The 14,815-nt window shown below is 47.7% G+C and overlaps 78 non-coding genes across 78 annotated transcripts; all 78 read right to left on the bottom strand.

The window, feature by feature from the left end:
• Nucleotide 1: 1 nt before the first annotated feature.
• LOC148988175 (5S ribosomal RNA) lies at nt 2-120 on the bottom strand. The gene has a single exon (XR_016168146.1). It is a non-coding gene; the product is annotated as a 5S ribosomal RNA (ribosomal RNA).
• A 63-nt stretch (nt 121-183) lies between these two features.
• On the bottom strand, nt 184-302 carry LOC148988174 (5S ribosomal RNA). The gene has a single exon (XR_016168145.1). It is a non-coding gene; the product is annotated as a 5S ribosomal RNA (ribosomal RNA).
• Nucleotides 303-365: 63 nt separating this feature from the next.
• On the bottom strand, nt 366-484 carry LOC148988173 (5S ribosomal RNA). Its single transcript, XR_016163988.1, has one exon. It is a non-coding gene; the product is annotated as a 5S ribosomal RNA (ribosomal RNA).
• Nucleotides 485-547: 63 nt separating this feature from the next.
• LOC148988172 (5S ribosomal RNA) lies at nt 548-666 on the bottom strand. The gene has a single exon (XR_016162293.1). It is a non-coding gene; the product is annotated as a 5S ribosomal RNA (ribosomal RNA).
• Nucleotides 667-729: 63 nt separating this feature from the next.
• LOC148988171 (5S ribosomal RNA) lies at nt 730-848 on the bottom strand. The gene has a single exon (XR_016168144.1). It is a non-coding gene; the product is annotated as a 5S ribosomal RNA (ribosomal RNA).
• Nucleotides 849-911: 63 nt separating this feature from the next.
• On the bottom strand, nt 912-1,030 carry LOC148988170 (5S ribosomal RNA). The gene has a single exon (XR_016168143.1). It is a non-coding gene; the product is annotated as a 5S ribosomal RNA (ribosomal RNA).
• Nucleotides 1,031-1,093: 63 nt separating this feature from the next.
• LOC148988169 (5S ribosomal RNA) lies at nt 1,094-1,212 on the bottom strand. The gene has a single exon (XR_016168142.1). It is a non-coding gene; the product is annotated as a 5S ribosomal RNA (ribosomal RNA).
• Nucleotides 1,213-1,275: 63 nt separating this feature from the next.
• On the bottom strand, nt 1,276-1,394 carry LOC148988168 (5S ribosomal RNA). The gene has a single exon (XR_016162910.1). It is a non-coding gene; the product is annotated as a 5S ribosomal RNA (ribosomal RNA).
• Nucleotides 1,395-1,457: 63 nt separating this feature from the next.
• On the bottom strand, nt 1,458-1,576 carry LOC148988167 (5S ribosomal RNA). The gene has a single exon (XR_016168141.1). It is a non-coding gene; the product is annotated as a 5S ribosomal RNA (ribosomal RNA).
• Nucleotides 1,577-1,639: 63 nt separating this feature from the next.
• LOC148988166 (5S ribosomal RNA) lies at nt 1,640-1,758 on the bottom strand. The gene has a single exon (XR_016163779.1). It is a non-coding gene; the product is annotated as a 5S ribosomal RNA (ribosomal RNA).
• A 170-nt stretch (nt 1,759-1,928) lies between these two features.
• LOC148988165 (5S ribosomal RNA) lies at nt 1,929-2,047 on the bottom strand. The gene has a single exon (XR_016168140.1). It is a non-coding gene; the product is annotated as a 5S ribosomal RNA (ribosomal RNA).
• A 63-nt stretch (nt 2,048-2,110) lies between these two features.
• LOC148988164 (5S ribosomal RNA) lies at nt 2,111-2,229 on the bottom strand. Its single transcript, XR_016162909.1, has one exon. It is a non-coding gene; the product is annotated as a 5S ribosomal RNA (ribosomal RNA).
• A 63-nt stretch (nt 2,230-2,292) lies between these two features.
• On the bottom strand, nt 2,293-2,411 carry LOC148988163 (5S ribosomal RNA). Its single transcript, XR_016168139.1, has one exon. It is a non-coding gene; the product is annotated as a 5S ribosomal RNA (ribosomal RNA).
• A 63-nt stretch (nt 2,412-2,474) lies between these two features.
• LOC148988162 (5S ribosomal RNA) lies at nt 2,475-2,593 on the bottom strand. Its single transcript, XR_016168137.1, has one exon. It is a non-coding gene; the product is annotated as a 5S ribosomal RNA (ribosomal RNA).
• A 171-nt stretch (nt 2,594-2,764) lies between these two features.
• On the bottom strand, nt 2,765-2,883 carry LOC148988161 (5S ribosomal RNA). Its single transcript, XR_016168136.1, has one exon. It is a non-coding gene; the product is annotated as a 5S ribosomal RNA (ribosomal RNA).
• Nucleotides 2,884-2,946: 63 nt separating this feature from the next.
• Nucleotides 2,947-3,065, bottom strand: LOC148988160 (5S ribosomal RNA). The gene has a single exon (XR_016168135.1). It is a non-coding gene; the product is annotated as a 5S ribosomal RNA (ribosomal RNA).
• Nucleotides 3,066-3,128: 63 nt separating this feature from the next.
• Nucleotides 3,129-3,247, bottom strand: LOC148988159 (5S ribosomal RNA). The gene has a single exon (XR_016168134.1). It is a non-coding gene; the product is annotated as a 5S ribosomal RNA (ribosomal RNA).
• Nucleotides 3,248-3,310: 63 nt separating this feature from the next.
• LOC148988158 (5S ribosomal RNA) lies at nt 3,311-3,429 on the bottom strand. The gene has a single exon (XR_016168133.1). It is a non-coding gene; the product is annotated as a 5S ribosomal RNA (ribosomal RNA).
• Nucleotides 3,430-3,492: 63 nt separating this feature from the next.
• LOC148988157 (5S ribosomal RNA) lies at nt 3,493-3,611 on the bottom strand. Its single transcript, XR_016168132.1, has one exon. It is a non-coding gene; the product is annotated as a 5S ribosomal RNA (ribosomal RNA).
• A 63-nt stretch (nt 3,612-3,674) lies between these two features.
• LOC148988156 (5S ribosomal RNA) lies at nt 3,675-3,793 on the bottom strand. The gene has a single exon (XR_016168131.1). It is a non-coding gene; the product is annotated as a 5S ribosomal RNA (ribosomal RNA).
• Nucleotides 3,794-3,856: 63 nt separating this feature from the next.
• On the bottom strand, nt 3,857-3,975 carry LOC148988155 (5S ribosomal RNA). The gene has a single exon (XR_016168130.1). It is a non-coding gene; the product is annotated as a 5S ribosomal RNA (ribosomal RNA).
• Nucleotides 3,976-4,038: 63 nt separating this feature from the next.
• Nucleotides 4,039-4,157, bottom strand: LOC148988154 (5S ribosomal RNA). The gene has a single exon (XR_016161155.1). It is a non-coding gene; the product is annotated as a 5S ribosomal RNA (ribosomal RNA).
• Nucleotides 4,158-4,220: 63 nt separating this feature from the next.
• LOC148988153 (5S ribosomal RNA) lies at nt 4,221-4,339 on the bottom strand. The gene has a single exon (XR_016161365.1). It is a non-coding gene; the product is annotated as a 5S ribosomal RNA (ribosomal RNA).
• A 63-nt stretch (nt 4,340-4,402) lies between these two features.
• LOC148988152 (5S ribosomal RNA) lies at nt 4,403-4,521 on the bottom strand. Its single transcript, XR_016162907.1, has one exon. It is a non-coding gene; the product is annotated as a 5S ribosomal RNA (ribosomal RNA).
• Nucleotides 4,522-4,584: 63 nt separating this feature from the next.
• LOC148988151 (5S ribosomal RNA) lies at nt 4,585-4,703 on the bottom strand. Its single transcript, XR_016168129.1, has one exon. It is a non-coding gene; the product is annotated as a 5S ribosomal RNA (ribosomal RNA).
• A 63-nt stretch (nt 4,704-4,766) lies between these two features.
• Nucleotides 4,767-4,885, bottom strand: LOC148988150 (5S ribosomal RNA). Its single transcript, XR_016168128.1, has one exon. It is a non-coding gene; the product is annotated as a 5S ribosomal RNA (ribosomal RNA).
• A 164-nt stretch (nt 4,886-5,049) lies between these two features.
• LOC148988149 (5S ribosomal RNA) lies at nt 5,050-5,168 on the bottom strand. The gene has a single exon (XR_016163129.1). It is a non-coding gene; the product is annotated as a 5S ribosomal RNA (ribosomal RNA).
• Nucleotides 5,169-5,231: 63 nt separating this feature from the next.
• On the bottom strand, nt 5,232-5,350 carry LOC148988148 (5S ribosomal RNA). Its single transcript, XR_016168126.1, has one exon. It is a non-coding gene; the product is annotated as a 5S ribosomal RNA (ribosomal RNA).
• Nucleotides 5,351-5,413: 63 nt separating this feature from the next.
• LOC148988147 (5S ribosomal RNA) lies at nt 5,414-5,532 on the bottom strand. Its single transcript, XR_016168125.1, has one exon. It is a non-coding gene; the product is annotated as a 5S ribosomal RNA (ribosomal RNA).
• Nucleotides 5,533-5,595: 63 nt separating this feature from the next.
• Nucleotides 5,596-5,714, bottom strand: LOC148988146 (5S ribosomal RNA). Its single transcript, XR_016163987.1, has one exon. It is a non-coding gene; the product is annotated as a 5S ribosomal RNA (ribosomal RNA).
• A 63-nt stretch (nt 5,715-5,777) lies between these two features.
• LOC148988145 (5S ribosomal RNA) lies at nt 5,778-5,896 on the bottom strand. The gene has a single exon (XR_016162292.1). It is a non-coding gene; the product is annotated as a 5S ribosomal RNA (ribosomal RNA).
• A 63-nt stretch (nt 5,897-5,959) lies between these two features.
• Nucleotides 5,960-6,078, bottom strand: LOC148988144 (5S ribosomal RNA). Its single transcript, XR_016168124.1, has one exon. It is a non-coding gene; the product is annotated as a 5S ribosomal RNA (ribosomal RNA).
• Nucleotides 6,079-6,141: 63 nt separating this feature from the next.
• On the bottom strand, nt 6,142-6,260 carry LOC148988143 (5S ribosomal RNA). The gene has a single exon (XR_016166803.1). It is a non-coding gene; the product is annotated as a 5S ribosomal RNA (ribosomal RNA).
• Nucleotides 6,261-6,323: 63 nt separating this feature from the next.
• LOC148988142 (5S ribosomal RNA) lies at nt 6,324-6,442 on the bottom strand. The gene has a single exon (XR_016168123.1). It is a non-coding gene; the product is annotated as a 5S ribosomal RNA (ribosomal RNA).
• A 63-nt stretch (nt 6,443-6,505) lies between these two features.
• On the bottom strand, nt 6,506-6,624 carry LOC148988141 (5S ribosomal RNA). Its single transcript, XR_016162906.1, has one exon. It is a non-coding gene; the product is annotated as a 5S ribosomal RNA (ribosomal RNA).
• Nucleotides 6,625-6,796: 172 nt separating this feature from the next.
• Nucleotides 6,797-6,915, bottom strand: LOC148988140 (5S ribosomal RNA). Its single transcript, XR_016168122.1, has one exon. It is a non-coding gene; the product is annotated as a 5S ribosomal RNA (ribosomal RNA).
• A 63-nt stretch (nt 6,916-6,978) lies between these two features.
• Nucleotides 6,979-7,097, bottom strand: LOC148988139 (5S ribosomal RNA). The gene has a single exon (XR_016168121.1). It is a non-coding gene; the product is annotated as a 5S ribosomal RNA (ribosomal RNA).
• Nucleotides 7,098-7,160: 63 nt separating this feature from the next.
• On the bottom strand, nt 7,161-7,279 carry LOC148988138 (5S ribosomal RNA). Its single transcript, XR_016168120.1, has one exon. It is a non-coding gene; the product is annotated as a 5S ribosomal RNA (ribosomal RNA).
• Nucleotides 7,280-7,342: 63 nt separating this feature from the next.
• On the bottom strand, nt 7,343-7,461 carry LOC148988137 (5S ribosomal RNA). The gene has a single exon (XR_016168119.1). It is a non-coding gene; the product is annotated as a 5S ribosomal RNA (ribosomal RNA).
• Nucleotides 7,462-7,524: 63 nt separating this feature from the next.
• LOC148988136 (5S ribosomal RNA) lies at nt 7,525-7,643 on the bottom strand. The gene has a single exon (XR_016168118.1). It is a non-coding gene; the product is annotated as a 5S ribosomal RNA (ribosomal RNA).
• Nucleotides 7,644-7,706: 63 nt separating this feature from the next.
• Nucleotides 7,707-7,825, bottom strand: LOC148988135 (5S ribosomal RNA). Its single transcript, XR_016168117.1, has one exon. It is a non-coding gene; the product is annotated as a 5S ribosomal RNA (ribosomal RNA).
• Nucleotides 7,826-7,888: 63 nt separating this feature from the next.
• Nucleotides 7,889-8,007, bottom strand: LOC148988134 (5S ribosomal RNA). The gene has a single exon (XR_016163141.1). It is a non-coding gene; the product is annotated as a 5S ribosomal RNA (ribosomal RNA).
• A 63-nt stretch (nt 8,008-8,070) lies between these two features.
• On the bottom strand, nt 8,071-8,189 carry LOC148988133 (5S ribosomal RNA). Its single transcript, XR_016168115.1, has one exon. It is a non-coding gene; the product is annotated as a 5S ribosomal RNA (ribosomal RNA).
• A 63-nt stretch (nt 8,190-8,252) lies between these two features.
• LOC148988132 (5S ribosomal RNA) lies at nt 8,253-8,371 on the bottom strand. Its single transcript, XR_016168114.1, has one exon. It is a non-coding gene; the product is annotated as a 5S ribosomal RNA (ribosomal RNA).
• A 63-nt stretch (nt 8,372-8,434) lies between these two features.
• LOC148988131 (5S ribosomal RNA) lies at nt 8,435-8,553 on the bottom strand. Its single transcript, XR_016168113.1, has one exon. It is a non-coding gene; the product is annotated as a 5S ribosomal RNA (ribosomal RNA).
• Nucleotides 8,554-8,616: 63 nt separating this feature from the next.
• Nucleotides 8,617-8,735, bottom strand: LOC148988130 (5S ribosomal RNA). The gene has a single exon (XR_016163404.1). It is a non-coding gene; the product is annotated as a 5S ribosomal RNA (ribosomal RNA).
• Nucleotides 8,736-8,798: 63 nt separating this feature from the next.
• LOC148988129 (5S ribosomal RNA) lies at nt 8,799-8,917 on the bottom strand. The gene has a single exon (XR_016162905.1). It is a non-coding gene; the product is annotated as a 5S ribosomal RNA (ribosomal RNA).
• Nucleotides 8,918-8,980: 63 nt separating this feature from the next.
• LOC148988128 (5S ribosomal RNA) lies at nt 8,981-9,099 on the bottom strand. Its single transcript, XR_016168112.1, has one exon. It is a non-coding gene; the product is annotated as a 5S ribosomal RNA (ribosomal RNA).
• A 63-nt stretch (nt 9,100-9,162) lies between these two features.
• On the bottom strand, nt 9,163-9,281 carry LOC148988127 (5S ribosomal RNA). The gene has a single exon (XR_016168111.1). It is a non-coding gene; the product is annotated as a 5S ribosomal RNA (ribosomal RNA).
• Nucleotides 9,282-9,452: 171 nt separating this feature from the next.
• On the bottom strand, nt 9,453-9,571 carry LOC148988126 (5S ribosomal RNA). Its single transcript, XR_016168110.1, has one exon. It is a non-coding gene; the product is annotated as a 5S ribosomal RNA (ribosomal RNA).
• Nucleotides 9,572-9,634: 63 nt separating this feature from the next.
• LOC148988125 (5S ribosomal RNA) lies at nt 9,635-9,753 on the bottom strand. The gene has a single exon (XR_016168109.1). It is a non-coding gene; the product is annotated as a 5S ribosomal RNA (ribosomal RNA).
• Nucleotides 9,754-9,816: 63 nt separating this feature from the next.
• LOC148988124 (5S ribosomal RNA) lies at nt 9,817-9,935 on the bottom strand. The gene has a single exon (XR_016168108.1). It is a non-coding gene; the product is annotated as a 5S ribosomal RNA (ribosomal RNA).
• A 63-nt stretch (nt 9,936-9,998) lies between these two features.
• On the bottom strand, nt 9,999-10,117 carry LOC148988123 (5S ribosomal RNA). Its single transcript, XR_016168107.1, has one exon. It is a non-coding gene; the product is annotated as a 5S ribosomal RNA (ribosomal RNA).
• Nucleotides 10,118-10,180: 63 nt separating this feature from the next.
• On the bottom strand, nt 10,181-10,299 carry LOC148988122 (5S ribosomal RNA). Its single transcript, XR_016168106.1, has one exon. It is a non-coding gene; the product is annotated as a 5S ribosomal RNA (ribosomal RNA).
• A 63-nt stretch (nt 10,300-10,362) lies between these two features.
• On the bottom strand, nt 10,363-10,481 carry LOC148988121 (5S ribosomal RNA). Its single transcript, XR_016160280.1, has one exon. It is a non-coding gene; the product is annotated as a 5S ribosomal RNA (ribosomal RNA).
• Nucleotides 10,482-10,544: 63 nt separating this feature from the next.
• On the bottom strand, nt 10,545-10,663 carry LOC148988120 (5S ribosomal RNA). Its single transcript, XR_016161320.1, has one exon. It is a non-coding gene; the product is annotated as a 5S ribosomal RNA (ribosomal RNA).
• Nucleotides 10,664-10,836: 173 nt separating this feature from the next.
• Nucleotides 10,837-10,955, bottom strand: LOC148988119 (5S ribosomal RNA). Its single transcript, XR_016168104.1, has one exon. It is a non-coding gene; the product is annotated as a 5S ribosomal RNA (ribosomal RNA).
• A 63-nt stretch (nt 10,956-11,018) lies between these two features.
• On the bottom strand, nt 11,019-11,137 carry LOC148988118 (5S ribosomal RNA). The gene has a single exon (XR_016168103.1). It is a non-coding gene; the product is annotated as a 5S ribosomal RNA (ribosomal RNA).
• Nucleotides 11,138-11,200: 63 nt separating this feature from the next.
• Nucleotides 11,201-11,319, bottom strand: LOC148988117 (5S ribosomal RNA). Its single transcript, XR_016168102.1, has one exon. It is a non-coding gene; the product is annotated as a 5S ribosomal RNA (ribosomal RNA).
• A 63-nt stretch (nt 11,320-11,382) lies between these two features.
• Nucleotides 11,383-11,501, bottom strand: LOC148988116 (5S ribosomal RNA). Its single transcript, XR_016168101.1, has one exon. It is a non-coding gene; the product is annotated as a 5S ribosomal RNA (ribosomal RNA).
• Nucleotides 11,502-11,564: 63 nt separating this feature from the next.
• Nucleotides 11,565-11,683, bottom strand: LOC148988115 (5S ribosomal RNA). Its single transcript, XR_016168100.1, has one exon. It is a non-coding gene; the product is annotated as a 5S ribosomal RNA (ribosomal RNA).
• A 63-nt stretch (nt 11,684-11,746) lies between these two features.
• On the bottom strand, nt 11,747-11,865 carry LOC148988114 (5S ribosomal RNA). Its single transcript, XR_016168098.1, has one exon. It is a non-coding gene; the product is annotated as a 5S ribosomal RNA (ribosomal RNA).
• A 63-nt stretch (nt 11,866-11,928) lies between these two features.
• Nucleotides 11,929-12,047, bottom strand: LOC148988113 (5S ribosomal RNA). Its single transcript, XR_016168097.1, has one exon. It is a non-coding gene; the product is annotated as a 5S ribosomal RNA (ribosomal RNA).
• Nucleotides 12,048-12,110: 63 nt separating this feature from the next.
• LOC148988112 (5S ribosomal RNA) lies at nt 12,111-12,229 on the bottom strand. Its single transcript, XR_016168096.1, has one exon. It is a non-coding gene; the product is annotated as a 5S ribosomal RNA (ribosomal RNA).
• Nucleotides 12,230-12,292: 63 nt separating this feature from the next.
• On the bottom strand, nt 12,293-12,411 carry LOC148988111 (5S ribosomal RNA). Its single transcript, XR_016168095.1, has one exon. It is a non-coding gene; the product is annotated as a 5S ribosomal RNA (ribosomal RNA).
• Nucleotides 12,412-12,474: 63 nt separating this feature from the next.
• LOC148988110 (5S ribosomal RNA) lies at nt 12,475-12,593 on the bottom strand. Its single transcript, XR_016168094.1, has one exon. It is a non-coding gene; the product is annotated as a 5S ribosomal RNA (ribosomal RNA).
• A 63-nt stretch (nt 12,594-12,656) lies between these two features.
• LOC148988109 (5S ribosomal RNA) lies at nt 12,657-12,775 on the bottom strand. Its single transcript, XR_016168092.1, has one exon. It is a non-coding gene; the product is annotated as a 5S ribosomal RNA (ribosomal RNA).
• Nucleotides 12,776-12,838: 63 nt separating this feature from the next.
• On the bottom strand, nt 12,839-12,957 carry LOC148988108 (5S ribosomal RNA). The gene has a single exon (XR_016168091.1). It is a non-coding gene; the product is annotated as a 5S ribosomal RNA (ribosomal RNA).
• Nucleotides 12,958-13,020: 63 nt separating this feature from the next.
• On the bottom strand, nt 13,021-13,139 carry LOC148988107 (5S ribosomal RNA). Its single transcript, XR_016168090.1, has one exon. It is a non-coding gene; the product is annotated as a 5S ribosomal RNA (ribosomal RNA).
• A 63-nt stretch (nt 13,140-13,202) lies between these two features.
• On the bottom strand, nt 13,203-13,321 carry LOC148988106 (5S ribosomal RNA). Its single transcript, XR_016168089.1, has one exon. It is a non-coding gene; the product is annotated as a 5S ribosomal RNA (ribosomal RNA).
• A 63-nt stretch (nt 13,322-13,384) lies between these two features.
• LOC148988105 (5S ribosomal RNA) lies at nt 13,385-13,503 on the bottom strand. Its single transcript, XR_016168088.1, has one exon. It is a non-coding gene; the product is annotated as a 5S ribosomal RNA (ribosomal RNA).
• A 63-nt stretch (nt 13,504-13,566) lies between these two features.
• LOC148988104 (5S ribosomal RNA) lies at nt 13,567-13,685 on the bottom strand. Its single transcript, XR_016168087.1, has one exon. It is a non-coding gene; the product is annotated as a 5S ribosomal RNA (ribosomal RNA).
• A 63-nt stretch (nt 13,686-13,748) lies between these two features.
• LOC148988103 (5S ribosomal RNA) lies at nt 13,749-13,867 on the bottom strand. The gene has a single exon (XR_016168086.1). It is a non-coding gene; the product is annotated as a 5S ribosomal RNA (ribosomal RNA).
• Nucleotides 13,868-13,930: 63 nt separating this feature from the next.
• On the bottom strand, nt 13,931-14,049 carry LOC148988102 (5S ribosomal RNA). The gene has a single exon (XR_016168085.1). It is a non-coding gene; the product is annotated as a 5S ribosomal RNA (ribosomal RNA).
• A 63-nt stretch (nt 14,050-14,112) lies between these two features.
• LOC148988101 (5S ribosomal RNA) lies at nt 14,113-14,231 on the bottom strand. Its single transcript, XR_016168084.1, has one exon. It is a non-coding gene; the product is annotated as a 5S ribosomal RNA (ribosomal RNA).
• Nucleotides 14,232-14,294: 63 nt separating this feature from the next.
• LOC148988100 (5S ribosomal RNA) lies at nt 14,295-14,413 on the bottom strand. Its single transcript, XR_016168083.1, has one exon. It is a non-coding gene; the product is annotated as a 5S ribosomal RNA (ribosomal RNA).
• Nucleotides 14,414-14,476: 63 nt separating this feature from the next.
• On the bottom strand, nt 14,477-14,595 carry LOC148988099 (5S ribosomal RNA). The gene has a single exon (XR_016162904.1). It is a non-coding gene; the product is annotated as a 5S ribosomal RNA (ribosomal RNA).
• A 63-nt stretch (nt 14,596-14,658) lies between these two features.
• Nucleotides 14,659-14,777, bottom strand: LOC148988098 (5S ribosomal RNA). Its single transcript, XR_016162903.1, has one exon. It is a non-coding gene; the product is annotated as a 5S ribosomal RNA (ribosomal RNA).
• Between the last annotated feature and the right edge of the window lie 38 nt (nt 14,778-14,815).

Raw genomic sequence — 14,815 nt, 5'->3', positions numbered from 1 at the left:
AAGCTTACAGCACCTGGTATTCCCAGGCGGTCTCCCATCCAAGTACTAACCAGGCCCGACCCTGCTTAGCTTCCGAGATCAGACGAGTTCGGGCGTTCTCAAGGTGGTATGGCCGTAAGCGAAATCTGCTGCCAAAATTGGGCTATTTGAATGGTTAGAACATTAGGGTAGTAAACTATATAAAGCTTACAGCACCTGGTATTCCCAGGCGGTCTCCCATCCAAGTACTAACCAGGCCCGACCCTGCTTAGCTTCCGAGATCAGACGAGTTCGGGCGTTCTCAAGGTGGTATGGCCGTAAGCGAAATCTGCTGCCAAAATTGGGCTATTTGAATAGTTAAAACATTAGGGTAGTAAACTATATAAAGCTTACAGCACCTGCTATTCCCAGGCGGTCTCCCATCCAAGTACTAACCAGGCCCGACCCTGCCTAGCTTCCGAGATCAGACGAGTTCGGGCGTTCTCAAGGTGGTATGGCCGTAAGCGAAATCTGCTGCCAAAATTGGGCTATTTGAATAGTTGAAACATTAGGGTAGTAAACTATATAAAGCTTACAGCACCTGCTATTCCCAGGCGGTCTCCCATCCAAGTACTAACCAGGCCCGACCCTGCTTAGCTTCCGAGATCAGACGAGTTCGGGCGTTCTCAAGGTGGTATGGCCGTAAGCGAAATCTGCTGCCAAAATTGGGCTATTTGAATGGTTAGAACATTAGGGTAGTAAACTATATAAAGCTTACAGCACCTGGTATTCCCAGGCGGTCTCCCATCCAAGTACTAACCAGGCCCGACCCTGCTTAGCTTCCGAGATCAGACGAGTTCGGGCGTTCTCAAGGTGGTATGGCCGTAAGCGAAATCTGCTGCCAAAATTGGGCTATTTGAATAGTTAAAACATTAGGGTAGTAAACTATATAAAGCTTACAGCACCTGGTATTCCCAGGCGGTCTCCCATCCAAGTACTAACCAGGCCCGACCCTGCTTAGCTTCCGAGATCAGACGAGTTCGGGCGTTCTCAAGGTGGTATGGCCGTAAGCGAAATCTGCTGCCAAAATTGGGCTATTTGAATGGTTAGAACATTAGGGTAGTAAACTATATAAAGCTTACAGCACCTGGTATTCCCAGGCGGTCTCCCATCCAAGTACTAACCAGGCCCGACCCTGCTTAGCTTCCGAGATCAGACGAGTTCGGGCGTTCTCAAGGTGGTATGGCCGTAAGCGAAATCTGTTGCCAAAATTGGGCTATTTGAATGGTTAGAACATTAGGGTAGTAAACTACATAAAGCTTACAGCACCTGGTATTCCCAGGCGGTCTCCCATCCAAGTACTAACCAGGCCCGACCCTGCTTAGCTTCCGAGATCAGACGAGTTCGGGCGTTCTCAAGGTGGTATGGTCGTAAGCGAAATCTCCTGCCAAAATTGGGCTATTTGAATGGTTAGAACATTAGGGTAGTAAACTACATAAAGCTTACAGCACCTGGTATTCCCAGGCGGTCTCCCATCCAAGTACTAACCAGGCCCGACCCTGCTTAGCTTCCGAGATCAGACGAGTTCGGGCGTTCTCAAGGTGGTATGGCCGTAAGCGAAATCTGCTGCCAAAATTGGGCTATTTGAATGGTTAGAACATTAGGGTAGTAAACTACATAAAGCTTACAGCACCTGGTATTCCCAGGCGGTCTCCCATCCAAGTACTAACCAGGCCCGACCCTGCTTAGCTTCCGAGATGAGACGAGTTCGGGCGTTCTCAAGGTGGTATGGCCGTAAGCGAAATCTGCAGCCAAAATTGGGCTATTTGAAGAAGAAAAAAAAGAGACTCTTTCAGGCTTTCTGAAGAAACTGAGAGACTATTTCAGGAATTTTGAGGGGAAAAAAGACAATTTAGGATTTTTGAAACATTTCATTGACTCTTTTTTTTTTTTTTTTTTTTAAACAATAAAGCTTACAGCACCTGGTATTCCCAGGCGGTCTCCCATCCAAGTACTAACCAGGCCCGACCCTGCTTAGCTTCCGAGATCAGACGAGTTCGGGCGTTCTCAAGGTGGTATGGCCGTAAGCGAAATCTGCTGCCAAAATTGGGCTATTTGAATGGTTAGAACATTAGGGTAGTAAACTACATAAAGCTTACAGCACCTGGTATTCCCAGGCGGTCTCCCATCCAAGTACTAACCAGGCCCGACCCTGCTTAGCTTCCGAGATCAGACGAGTTCGGGCGTTCTCAAGGTGGTATGGTCGTAAGCGAAATCTCCTGCCAAAATTGGGCTATTTGAATGGTTAGAACATTAGGGTAGTAAACTACATAAAGCTTACAGCACCTGGTATTCCCAGGCGGTCTCCCATCCAAGTACTAACCAGGCCCGACCCTGCTTAGCTTCCGAGATCAGACGAGTTCGGGCGTTCTCAAGGTGGTATGGCCGTAAGCGAAATCTGCTGCCAAAATTGGGCTATTTGAATGATTAGAACATTAGGGTAGTAAACTACATAAAGCTTACAGCACCTGGTATTCCCAGGCGGTCTCCCATCCAAGTACTAACCAGGCCCGACCCTGCTTAGCTTCCGAGATCAGACGAGTTCGGGCGTTCTCAAGGTGGTATGGCCGTAAGCGAAATCTGCAGCCAAAATTGGGCTATTTGAAGAAGAAAAAAAAGAGACTCTTTCAGGCTTTCTGAAGAAACTGAGAGACTATTTCAGGAATTTTGAGGGGAAAAAAGACAATTTAGGATTTTTGAAACATTTCATTGACTCTTTTTTTTTTTTTTTTTTTTTAAACAATAAAGCTTACAGCACCTGGTATTCCCAGGCGGTCTCCCATCCAAGTACTAACCAGGCCCGACCCTGCTTAGCTTCCGAGATCAGACGAGTTCGGGCGTTCTCAAGGTGGTATGGCCGTAAGCGAAATCTGCTGCCAAAATTGGGCTATTTGAATAGTTAAAACATTAGGGTAGTAAACTATATAAAGCTTACAGCACCTGGTATTCCCAGGCGGTCTCCCATCCAAGTACTAACCAGGCCCGACCCTGCTTAGCTTCCGAGATCAGACGAGTTCGGGCGTTCTCAAGGTGGTATGGCCGTAAGCGAAATCTGCTGCCAAAATTGGGCTATTTGAATGGTTAGAACATTAGGGTAGTAAACTATATAAAGCTTACAGCACCTGGTATTCCCAGGCGGTCTCCCATCCAAGTACTAACCAGGCCCGACCCTGCTTAGCTTCCGAGATCAGACGAGTTCGGGCGTTCTCAAGGTGGTATGGCCGTAAGCGAAATCTGCTGCCAAAATTGGGCTATTTGAATAGTTAAAACATTAGGGTAGTAAACTATATAAAGCTTACAGCACCTGGTATTCCCAGGCGGTCTCCCATCCAAGTACTAACCAGGCCCGACCCTGCTTAGCTTCCGAGATCAGACGAGTTCGGGCGTTCTCAAGGTGGTATGGCCGTAAGCGAAATCTGCTGCCAAAATTGGGCTATTTGAATGGTTAGAACATTAGGGTAGTAAACTATATAAAGCTTACAGCACCTGGTATTCCCAGGCGGTCTCCCATCCAAGTACTAACCAGGCCCGACCCTGCTTAGCTTCCGAGATCAGACGAGTTCGGGCGTTCTCAAGGTGGTATGGCCGTAAGCGAAATCTGCTGCCAAAATTGGGCTATTTGAATAGTTAAAACATTAGGGTAGTAAACTATATAAAGCTTACAGCACCTGGTATTCCCAGGCGGTCTCCCATCCAAGTACTAACCAGGCCCGACCCTGCTTAGCTTCCGAGATCAGACGAGTTCGGGCGTTCTCAAGGTGGTATGGCCGTAAGCGAAATCTGCTGCCAAAATTGGGCTATTTGAATGGTTAGAACATTAGGGTAGTAAACTATATAAAGCTTACAGCACCTGGTATTCCCAGGCGGTCTCCCATCCAAGTACTAACCAGGCCCGACCCTGCTTAGCTTCCGAGATCAGACGAGTTCGGGCGTTCTCAAGGTGGTATGGCCGTAAGCGAAATCTGCTGCCAAAATTGGGCTATTTGAATGGTTAGAACATTAGGGTAGTAAACTATATAAAGCTTACAGCACCTGGTATTCCCAGGCGGTCTCCCATCCAAGTACTAACCAGGCCCGACCCTGCTTAGCTTCCGAGACCAGACGAGTTCGGGCGTTCTCAAGGTGGTATGGCCGTAAGCGAAATCTGCTGCCAAAATTGGGCTATTTGAATGGTTAGAACATTAGGGTAGTAAACTATATAAAGCTTACAGCACCTGGTATTCACAGGCGGTCTCCCATCCAAGTACTAACCAGGCCCGACCCTGCTTAGCTTCCGAGATCAGACGAGTTCGGGCGTTCTCAAGGTGGTATGGCCGTAAGCGAAATCTGCTGCCAAAATTGGGCTATTTGAATGGTTAGAACATTAGGGTAGTAAACTACATAAAGCTTACAGCACCTGGTATTCCCAGGCGGTCTCCCATCCAAGTACTAACCAGGCCCGACCCTGCTTAGCTTCCGAGATCAGACGAGTTCGGGCGTTCTCAAGGTGGTATGGTCGTAAGCGAAATCTCCTGCCAAAATTGGGCTATTTGAATGGTTAGAACATTAGGGTAGTAAACTACATAAAGCTTACAGCACCTGGTATTCCCAGGCGGTCTCCCATCCAAGTACTAACCAGGCCCGACCCTGCTTAGCTTCCGAGATCAGACGAGTTCGGGCGTTCTCAAGGTGGTATGGCCGTAAGCGAAATCTGCTGCCAAAATTGGGCTATTTGAATGGTTAGAACATTAGGGTAGTAAACTACATAAAGCTTACAGCACCTGGTATTCCCAGGCGGTCTCCCATCCAAGTACTAACCAGGCCCGACCCTGCTTAGCTTCCGAGATCAGACGAGTTCGGGCGTTCTCAAGGTGGTATGGCCGTAAGCGAAATCTGCAGCCAAAATTGGGCTATTTGAAGAAGAAAAAAAAGAGACTCTTTCAGGCTTTCTGAAGAAACTGAGAGACTATTTCAGGAATTTTGAGGGGAAAAAAGACAATTTAGGATTTTTGAAACATTTCATTGACTCTTTTTTTTTTTTTTAAACAATAAAGCTTACAGCACTTGGTATTCCCAGGCGGTCTCCCATCCAAGTACTAACCAGGCCCGACCCTGCTTAGCTTCCGAGATCAGACGAGTTCGGGCGTTCTCAAGGTGGTATGGCCGTAAGCGAAATCTGCTGCCAAAATTGGGCTATTTGAATAGTTAAAACATTAGGGTAGTAAACTATATAAAGCTTACAGCACCTGGTATTCCCAGGCGGTCTCCCATCCAAGTACTAACCAGGCCCGACCCTGCTTAGCTTCCGAGATCAGACGAGTTCGGGCGTTCTCAAGGTGGTATGGCCGTAAGCGAAATCTGCTGCCAAAATTGGGCTATTTGAATGGTTAGAACATTAGGGTAGTAAACTATATAAAGCTTACAGCACCTGGTATTCCCAGGCGGTCTCCCATCCAAGTACTAACCAGGCCCGACCCTGCTTAGCTTCCGAGATCAGACGAGTTCGGGCGTTCTCAAGGTGGTATGGCCGTAAGCGAAATCTGCTGCCAAAATTGGGCTATTTGAATAGTTAAAACATTAGGGTAGTAAACTATATAAAGCTTACAGCACCTGCTATTCCCAGGCGGTCTCCCATCCAAGTACTAACCAGGCCCGACCCTGCCTAGCTTCCGAGATCAGACGAGTTCGGGCGTTCTCAAGGTGGTATGGCCGTAAGCGAAATCTGCTGCCAAAATTGGGCTATTTGAATAGTTGAAACATTAGGGTAGTAAACTATATAAAGCTTACAGCACCTGCTATTCCCAGGCGGTCTCCCATCCAAGTACTAACCAGGCCCGACCCTGCTTAGCTTCCGAGATCAGACGAGTTCGGGCGTTCTCAAGGTGGTATGGCCGTAAGCGAAATCTGCTGCCAAAATTGGGCTATTTGAATGGTTAGAACATTAGGGTAGTAAACTATATAAAGCTTACAGCACCTGGTATTCCCAGGCGGTCTCCCATCCAAGTACTAACCAGGCCCGACCCTGCTTAGCTTCCGAGATCAGACGAGTTCGGGCGTTCTCAAGGTGGTATGGCCGTAAGCGAAATCTGCTGCCAAAATTGGGCTATTTGAATAGTTAAAACATTAGGGTAGTAAACTATATAAAGCTTACAGCACCTGGTATTCCCAGGCGGTCTCCCATCCAAGTACTAACCAGGCCCAACCCTGCTTAGCTTCCGAGATCAGACGAGTTCGGGCGTTCTCAAGGTGGTATGGCCGTAAGCGAAATCTGCTGCCAAAATTGGGCTATTTGAATGGTTAGAACATTAGGGTAGTAAACTATATAAAGCTTACAGCACCTGGTATTCCCAGGCGGTCTCCCATCCAAGTACTAACCAGGCCCGACCCTGCTTAGCTTCCGAGATCAGACGAGTTCGGGCGTTCTCAAGGTGGTATGGCCGTAAGCGAAATCTGTTGCCAAAATTGGGCTATTTGAATGGTTAGAACATTAGGGTAGTAAACTACATAAAGCTTACAGCACCTGGTATTCCCAGGCGGTCTCCCATCCAAGTACTAACCAGGCCCGACCCTGCTTAGCTTCCGAGATCAGACGAGTTCGGGCGTTCTCAAGGTGGTATGGTCGTAAGCGAAATCTCCTGCCAAAATTGGGCTATTTGAAGAAGAAAAAAAAAGAGACTCTTTCAGGCTTTCTGAAGAAACTGAGAGACTATTTCAGGAATTTTGAGGGGAAAAAAGACAATTTAGGATTTTTGAAACATTTCATTGACTCTTTTTTTTTTTTTTTTTTTTTAAACAATAAAGCTTACAGCACCTGGTATTCCCAGGCGGTCTCCCATCCAAGTACTAACCAGGCCCGACCCTGCTTAGCTTCCGAGATCAGACGAGTTCGGGCGTTCTCAAGGTGGTATGGCCGTAAGCGAAATCTGCTGCCAAAATTGGGCTATTTGAATAGTTAAAACATTAGGGTAGTAAACTATATAAAGCTTACAGCACCTGGTATTCCCAGGCGGTCTCCCATCCAAGTACTAACCAGGCCCGACCCTGCTTAGCTTCCGAGATCAGACGAGTTCGGGCGTTCTCAAGGTGGTATGGCCGTAAGCGAAATCTGCTGCCAAAATTGGGCTATTTGAATGGTTAGAACATTAGGGTAGTAAACTATATAAAGCTTACAGCACCTGGTATTCCCAGGCGGTCTCCCATCCAAGTACTAACCAGGCCCGACCCTGCTTAGCTTCCGAGATCAGACGAGTTCGGGCGTTCTCAAGGTGGTATGGCCGTAAGCGAAATCTGCTGCCAAAATTGGGCTATTTGAATAGTTAAAACATTAGGGTAGTAAACTATATAAAGCTTACAGCACCTGGTATTCCCAGGCGGTCTCCCATCCAAGTACTAACCAGGCCCGACCCTGCTTAGCTTCCGAGATCAGACGAGTTCGGGCGTTCTCAAGGTGGTATGGCCGTAAGCGAAATCTGCTGCCAAAATTGGGCTATTTGAATGGTTAGAACATTAGGGTAGTAAACTATATAAAGCTTACAGCACCTGGTATTCCCAGGCGGTCTCCCATCCAAGTACTAACCAGGCCCGACCCTGCTTAGCTTCCGAGATCAGACGAGTTCGGGCGTTCTCAAGGTGGTATGGCCGTAAGCGAAATCTGCTGCCAAAATTGGGCTATTTGAATGGTTAGAACATTAGGGTAGTAAACTATATAAAGCTTACAGCACCTGGTATTCCCAGGCGGTCTCCCATCCAAGTACTAACCAGGCCCGACCCTGCTTAGCTTCCGAGATCAGACGAGTTCGGGCGTTCTCAAGGTGGTATGGCCGTAAGCGAAATCTGCTGCCAAAATTGGGCTATTTGAATAGTTAAAACATTAGGGTAGTAAACTATATAAAGCTTACAGGACCTGGTATTCCCAGGCGGTCTCCCATCCAAGTACTAACCAGGCCCGACCCTGCTTAGCTTCCGAGATCAGACGAGTTCGGGCGTTCTCAAGGTGGTATGGCCGTAAGCGAAATCTGCTGCCAAAATTGGGCTATTTGAATGGTTAGAACATTAGGGTAGTAAACTACATAAAGCTTACAGCACCTGGTATTCCCAGGCGGTCTCCCATCCAAGTACTAACCAGGCCCGACCCTGCTTAGCTTCCGAGATCAGACGAGTTCGGGCGTTCTCAAGGTGGTATGGCCGTAAGCGAAATCTGCTGCCAAAATTGGGCTATTTGAATGGTTAGAACATTAGGGTAGTAAACTATATAAAGCTTACAGCACCTGGTATTCCCAGGCGGTCTCCCATCCAAGTACTAACCAGGCCCGACCCTGCTTAGCTTCCGAGATCAGACGAGTTCGGGCGTTCTCAAGGTGGTATGGCCGTAAGCGAAATCTGCTGCCAAAATTGGGCTATTTGAATGGTTAGAACATTAGGGTAGTAAACTATATAAAGCTTACAGCACCTGGTATTCCCAGGCGGTCTCCCATCCAAGTACTAACCAGGCCCGACCCTGCTTAGCTTCCGAGATCAGACGAGTTCGGGCGTTCTCAAGGTGGTATGGCCGTAAGCGAAATCTGCTGCCAAAATTGGGCTATTTGAATGGTTAGAACATTAGGGTAGTAAACTACATAAAGCTTACAGCACCTGGTATTCCCAGGCGGTCTCCCATCCAAGTACTAACCAGGCCCGACCCTGCTTAGCTTCCGAGATCAGACGAGTTCGGGCGTTCTCAAGGTGGTATGGTCGTAAACGAAATCTCCTGCCAAAATTGGGCTATTTGAATGGTTAGAACATTAGGGTAGTAAACTACATAAAGCTTACAGCACCTGGTATTCCCAGGCGGTCTCCCATCCAAGTACTAACCAGGCCCGACCCTGCTTAGCTTCCGAGATCAGACGAGTTCGGGCGTTCTCAAGGTGGTATGGTCGTAAGCGAAATCTCCTGCCAAAATTGGGCTATTTGAATGGTTAGAACATTAGGGTAGTAAACTACATAAAGCTTACAGCACCTGGTATTCCCAGGCGGTCTCCCATCCAAGTACTAACCAGGCCCGACCCTGCTTAGCTTCCGAGATCAGACGAGTTCGGGCGTTCTCAAGGTGGTATGGCCGTAAGCGAAATCTGCTGCCAAAATTGGGCTATTTGAATGGTTAGAACATTAGGGTAGTAAACTACATAAAGCTTACAGCACCTGGTATTCCCAGGCGGTCTCCCATCCAAGTACTAACCAGGCCCGACCCTGCTTAGCTTCCGAGATCAGACGAGTTCGGGCGTTCTCAAGGTGGTATGGCCGTAAGCGAAATCTGCAGCCAAAATTGGGCTATTTGAAGAAGAAAAAAAAGAGACTCTTTCAGGCTTTCTGAAGAAACTGAGAGACTATTTCAGGAATTTTGAGGGGAAAAAAGACAATTTAGGATTTTTGAAACATTTCATTGACTCTTTTTTTTTTTTTTTTTTTTTAAACAATAAAGCTTACAGCACCTGGTATTCCCAGGCGGTCTCCCATCCAAGTACTAACCAGGCCCGACCCTGCTTAGCTTCCGAGATCAGACGAGTTCGGGCGTTCTCAAGGTGGTATGGCCGTAAGCGAAATCTGCTGCCAAAATTGGGCTATTTGAATAGTTAAAACATTAGGGTAGTAAACTATATAAAGCTTACAGCACCTGGTATTCCCAGGCGGTCTCCCATCCAAGTACTAACCAGGCCCGACCCTGCTTAGCTTCCGAGATCAGACGAGTTCGGGCGTTCTCAAGGTGGTATGGCCGTAAGCGAAATCTGCTGCCAAAATTGGGCTATTTGAATAGTTAAAACATTAGGGTAGTAAACTATATAAAGCTTACAGCACCTGGTATTCCCAGGCGGTCTCCCATCCAAGTACTAACCAGGCCCGACCCTGCTTAGCTTCCGAGATCAGACGAGTTCGGGCGTTCTCAAGGTGGTATGGCCGTAAGCGAAATCTGCTGCCAAAATTGGGCTATTTGAATGGTTAGAACATTAGGGTAGTAAACTATATAAAGCTTACAGCACCTGGTATTCCCAGGCGGTCTCCCATCCAAGTACTAACCAGGCCCGACCCTGCTTAGCTTCCGAGATCAGACGAGTTCGGGCGTTCTCAAGGTGGTATGGCCGTAAGCGAAATCTGCTGCCAAAATTGGGCTATTTGAATAGTTAAAACATTAGGGTAGTAAACTATATAAAGCTTACAGCACCTGGTATTCCCAGGCGGTCTCCCATCCAAGTACTAACCAGGCCCGACCCTGCTTAGCTTCCGAGATCAGACGAGTTCGGGCGTTCTCAAGGTGGTATGGCCGTAAGCGAAATCTGCTGCCAAAATTGGGCTATTTGAATGGTTAGAACATTAGGGTAGTAAACTATATAAAGCTTACAGCACCTGGTATTCCCAGGCGGTCTCCCATCGAAGTACTAACCAGGCCCGACCCTGCTTAGCTTCCGAGATCAGACGAGTTCGGGCGTTCTCAAGGTGGTATGGCCGTAAGCGAAATCTGCTGCCAAAATTGGGCTATTTGAATGGTTAGAACATTAGGGTAGTAAACTACATAAAGCTTACAGCACCTGGTATTCCCAGGCGGTCTCCCATCCAAGTACTAACCAGGCCCGACCCTGCTTAGCTTCCGAGATCAGACGAGTTCGGGCGTTCTCAAGATGGTATGGCCGTAAGCGAAATCTGCAGCCAAAATTGGGCTATTTGAAGAAGAAAAAAAAAGAGACTCTTTCAGGCTTTCTGAAGAAACTGAGAGACTATTTCAGGAATTTTGAGGGGAAAAAAGACAATTTAGGATTTTTGAAACATTTCATTGACTCTTTTTTTTTTTTTTTTTTTTTTAAACAATAAAGCTTACAGCACCTGGTATTCCCAGGCGGTCTCCCATCCAAGTACTAACCAGGCCCGACCCTGCTTAGCTTCCGAGATCAGACGAGTTCGGGCGTTCTCAAGGTGGTATGGCCGTAAGCGAAATCTGCTGCCAAAATTGGGCTATTTGAATAGTTAAAACATTAGGGTAGTAAACTATATAAAGCTTACAGCACCTGGTATTCCCAGGCGGTCTCCCATCCAAGTACTAACCAGGCCCGACCCTGCTTAGCTTCCGAGATCAGACGAGTTCGGGCGTTCTCAAGGTGGTATGGCCGTAAGCGAAATCTGCTGCCAAAATTGGGCTATTTGAATGGTTAGAACATTAGGGTAGTAAACTATATAAAGCTTACAGCACCTGGTATTCCCAGGCGGTCTCCCATCCAAGTACTAACCAGGCCCGACCCTGCTTAGCTTCCGAGATCAGACGAGTTCGGGCGTTCTCAAGGTGGTATGGCCGTAAGCGAAATCTGCTGCCAAAATTGGGCTATTTGAATGGTTAGAACATTAGGGTAGTAAACTATATAAAGCTTACAGCACCTGGTATTCCCAGGCGGTCTCCCATCCAAGTACTAACCAGGCCCGACCCTGCTTAGCTTCCGAGATCAGACGAGTTCGGGCGTTCTCAAGGTGGTATGGCCGTAAGCGAAATCTGCTGCCAAAATTGGGCTATTTGAATAGTTAAAACATTAGGGTAGTAAACTATATAAAGCTTACAGCACCTGGTATTCCCAGGCGGTCTCCCATCCAAGTACTAACCAGGCCCGACCCTGCTTAGCTTCCGAGATCAGACGAGTTCGGGCGTTCTCAAGGTGGTATGGCCGTAAGCGAAATCTGCTGCCAAAATTGGGCTATTTGAATAGTTAAAACATTAGGGTAGTAAACTATATAAAGCTTACAGCACCTGGTATTCCCAGGCGGTCTCCCATCCAAGTACTAACCAGGCCCGACCCTGCTTAGCTTCCGAGATCAGACGAGTTCGGGCGTTCTCAAGGTGGTATGGCCGTAAGCGAAATCTGCTGCCAAAATTGGGCTATTTGAATGGTTAGAACATTAGGGTAGTAAACTATATAAAGCTTACAGCACCTGGTATTCCCAGGCGGTCTCCCATCCAAGTACTAACCAGGCCCGACCCTGCTTAGCTTCCGAGATCAGACGAGTTCGGGCGTTCTCAAGGTGGTATGGCCGTAAGCGAAATCTGCTGCCAAAATTGGGCTATTTGAATGGTTAGAACATTAGGGTAGTAAACTATATAAAGCTTACAGCACCTGGTATTCCCAGGCGGTCTCCCATCCAAGTACTAACCAGGCCCGACCCTGCTTAGCTTCCGAGATCAGACGAGTTCGGGCGTTCTCAAGGTGGTATGGCCGTAAGCGAAATCTGCTGCCAAAATTGGGCTATTTGAATAGTTAAAACATTAGGGTAGTAAACTATATAAAGCTTACAGCACCTGGTATTCCCAGGCGGTCTCCCATCCAAGTACTAACCAGGCCCGACCCTGCTTAGCTTCCGAGATCAGACGAGTTCGGGCGTTCTCAAGGTGGTATGGCCGTAAGCGAAATCTGCTGCCAAAATTGGGCTATTTGAATAGTTAAAACATTAGGGTAGTAAACTATATAAAGCTTACAGCACCTGGTATTCCCAGGCGGTCTCCCATCCAAGTACTAACCAGGCCCGACCCTGCTTAGCTTCCGAGATCAGACGAGTTCGGGCGTTCTCAAGGTGGTATGGCCGTAAGCGAAATCTGCTGCCAAAATTGGGCTATTTGAATGGTTAGAACATTAGGGTAGTAAACTATATAAAGCTTACAGCACCTGGTATTCCCAGGCGGTCTCCCATCCAAGTACTAACCAGGCCCGACCCTGCTTAGCTTCCGAGATCAGACGAGTTCGGGCGTTCTCAAGGTGGTATGGCCGTAAGCGAAATCTGCTGCCAAAATTGGGCTATTTGAATGGTTAGAACATTAGGGTAGTAAACTATATAAAGCTTACAGCACCTGGTATTCCCAGGCGGTCTCCCATCCAAGTACTAACCAGGCCCGACCCTGCTTAGCTTCCGAGATCAGACGAGTTCGGGCGTTCTCAAGGTGGTATGGCCGTAAGCGAAATCTGCTGCCAAAATTGGGCTATTTGAATAGTTAAAACATTAGGGTAGTAAACTATATAAAGCTTACAGCACCTGGTATTCCCAGGCGGTCTCCCATCCAAGTACTAACCAGGCCCGACCCTGCTTAGCTTCCGAGATCAGACGAGTTCGGGCGTTCTCAAGGTGGTATGGCCGTAAGCGAAATCTGCTGCCAAAATTGGGCTATTTGAATAGTTAAAACATTAGGGTAGTAAACTATATAAAGCTTACAGCACCTGGTATTCCCAGGCGGTCTCCCATCCAAGTACTAACCAGGCCCGACCCTGCTTAGCTTCCGAGATCAGACGAGTTCGGGCGTTCTCAAGGTGGTATGGCCGTAAGCGAAATCTGCTGCCAAAATTGGGCTATTTGAATGGTTAGAACATTAGGGTAGTAAACTATATAAAGCTTACAGCACCTGGTATTCCCAGGCGGTCTCCCATCCAAGTACTAACCAGGCCCGACCCTGCTTAGCTTCCGAGATCAGACGAGTTCGGGCGTTCTCAAGGTGGTATGGCCGTAAGCGAAATCTGCTGCCAAAATTGGGCTATTTGAATGGTTAGAACATTAGGGTAGTAAACTATATAAAGCTTACAGCACCTGGTATTCCCAGGCGGTCTCCCATCCAAGTACTAACCAGGCCCGACCCTGCTTAGCTTCCGAGATCAGACGAGTTCGGGCGTTCTCAAGGTGGTATGGCCGTAAGCGAAATCTGCTGCCAAAATTGGGCTATTTGAATAGTTAAAACATTAGGGTAGTAAACTATATAAAGCTTACAGCACCTGGTATTCCCAGGCGGTCTCCCATCCAAGTACTAACCAGGCCCGACCCTGCTTAGCTTCCGAGATCAGACGAGTTCGGGCGTTCTCAAGGTGGTATGGCCGTAAGCGAAATCTGCTGCCAAAATTGGGCTATTTGAATGGTTAGAACATTAGGGTAGTAAACTACATAAAGCTTACAGCACCTGGTATTCCCAGGCGGTCTCCCATCCAAGTACTAACCAGGCCCGACCCTGCTTAGCTTCCGAGATCAGACGAGTTCGGGCGTTCTCAAGGTGGTATGGCCGTAAGCGAAATCTGCTGCCAAAATTGGGCTATTTGAATGGTTAGAACATTAGGGTAGTAAACTATATAAAGCTTACAGCACCTGGTATTCCCAGGCGGTCTCCCATCCAAGTACTAACCAGGCCCGACCCTGCTTAGCTTCCGAGATCAGACGAGTTCGGGCGTTCTCAAGGTGGTATGGCCGTAAGCGAAATCTGCTGCCAAAATTGGGCTATTTGAATGGTTAGAACATTAGGGTAGTAAACTATATAAAGCTTACAGCACCTGGTATTCCCAGGCGGTCTCCCATCCAAGTACTAACCAGGCCCGACCCTGCTTAGCTTCCGAGATCAGACGAGTTCGGGCGTTCTCAAGGTGGTATGGCCGTAAGCGAAATCTGCTGCCAAAATTGGGCTATTTGAATGGTTAGAACATTAGGGTAGTAAACTACATAAAGCTTACAGCACCTGGTATTCCCAGGCGGTCTCCCATCCAAGTACTAACCAGGCCCGACCCTGCTTAGCTTCCGAGATCAGACGAGTTCGGGCGTTCTCAAGGTGGTATGGTCGTAAGCGAAATCTCCTGCCAAAATTGGGCTATTTGAATGGTTAGAACATTAGGGTAGTAAACTACATAAAGCTTACAGCACCTGGTATTCCCAGGCGGTCTCCCATCCAAGTACTAACCAGGCCCGACCCTGCTTAGCTTCCGAGATCAGACGAGTTCGGGCGTTCTCAAGGTGGTATGGTCGTAAGCGAAATCTCCTGCCAAAATTGGGCTATTTGAATGGTTAG

The sequence above is a fragment of the Pimephales promelas genome, chromosome 3 (genome assembly GCF_988280905.1).
Source record: "Pimephales promelas chromosome 3, fPimPro1.hap1.1, whole genome shotgun sequence".
NCBI classification, from domain to species: domain Eukaryota; kingdom Metazoa; phylum Chordata; class Actinopteri; order Cypriniformes; family Leuciscidae; genus Pimephales; species Pimephales promelas.
The sequence above is the reverse complement of the archived record's forward strand: the minus strand, read 5'-3'. Positions and strand labels throughout refer to the sequence as shown.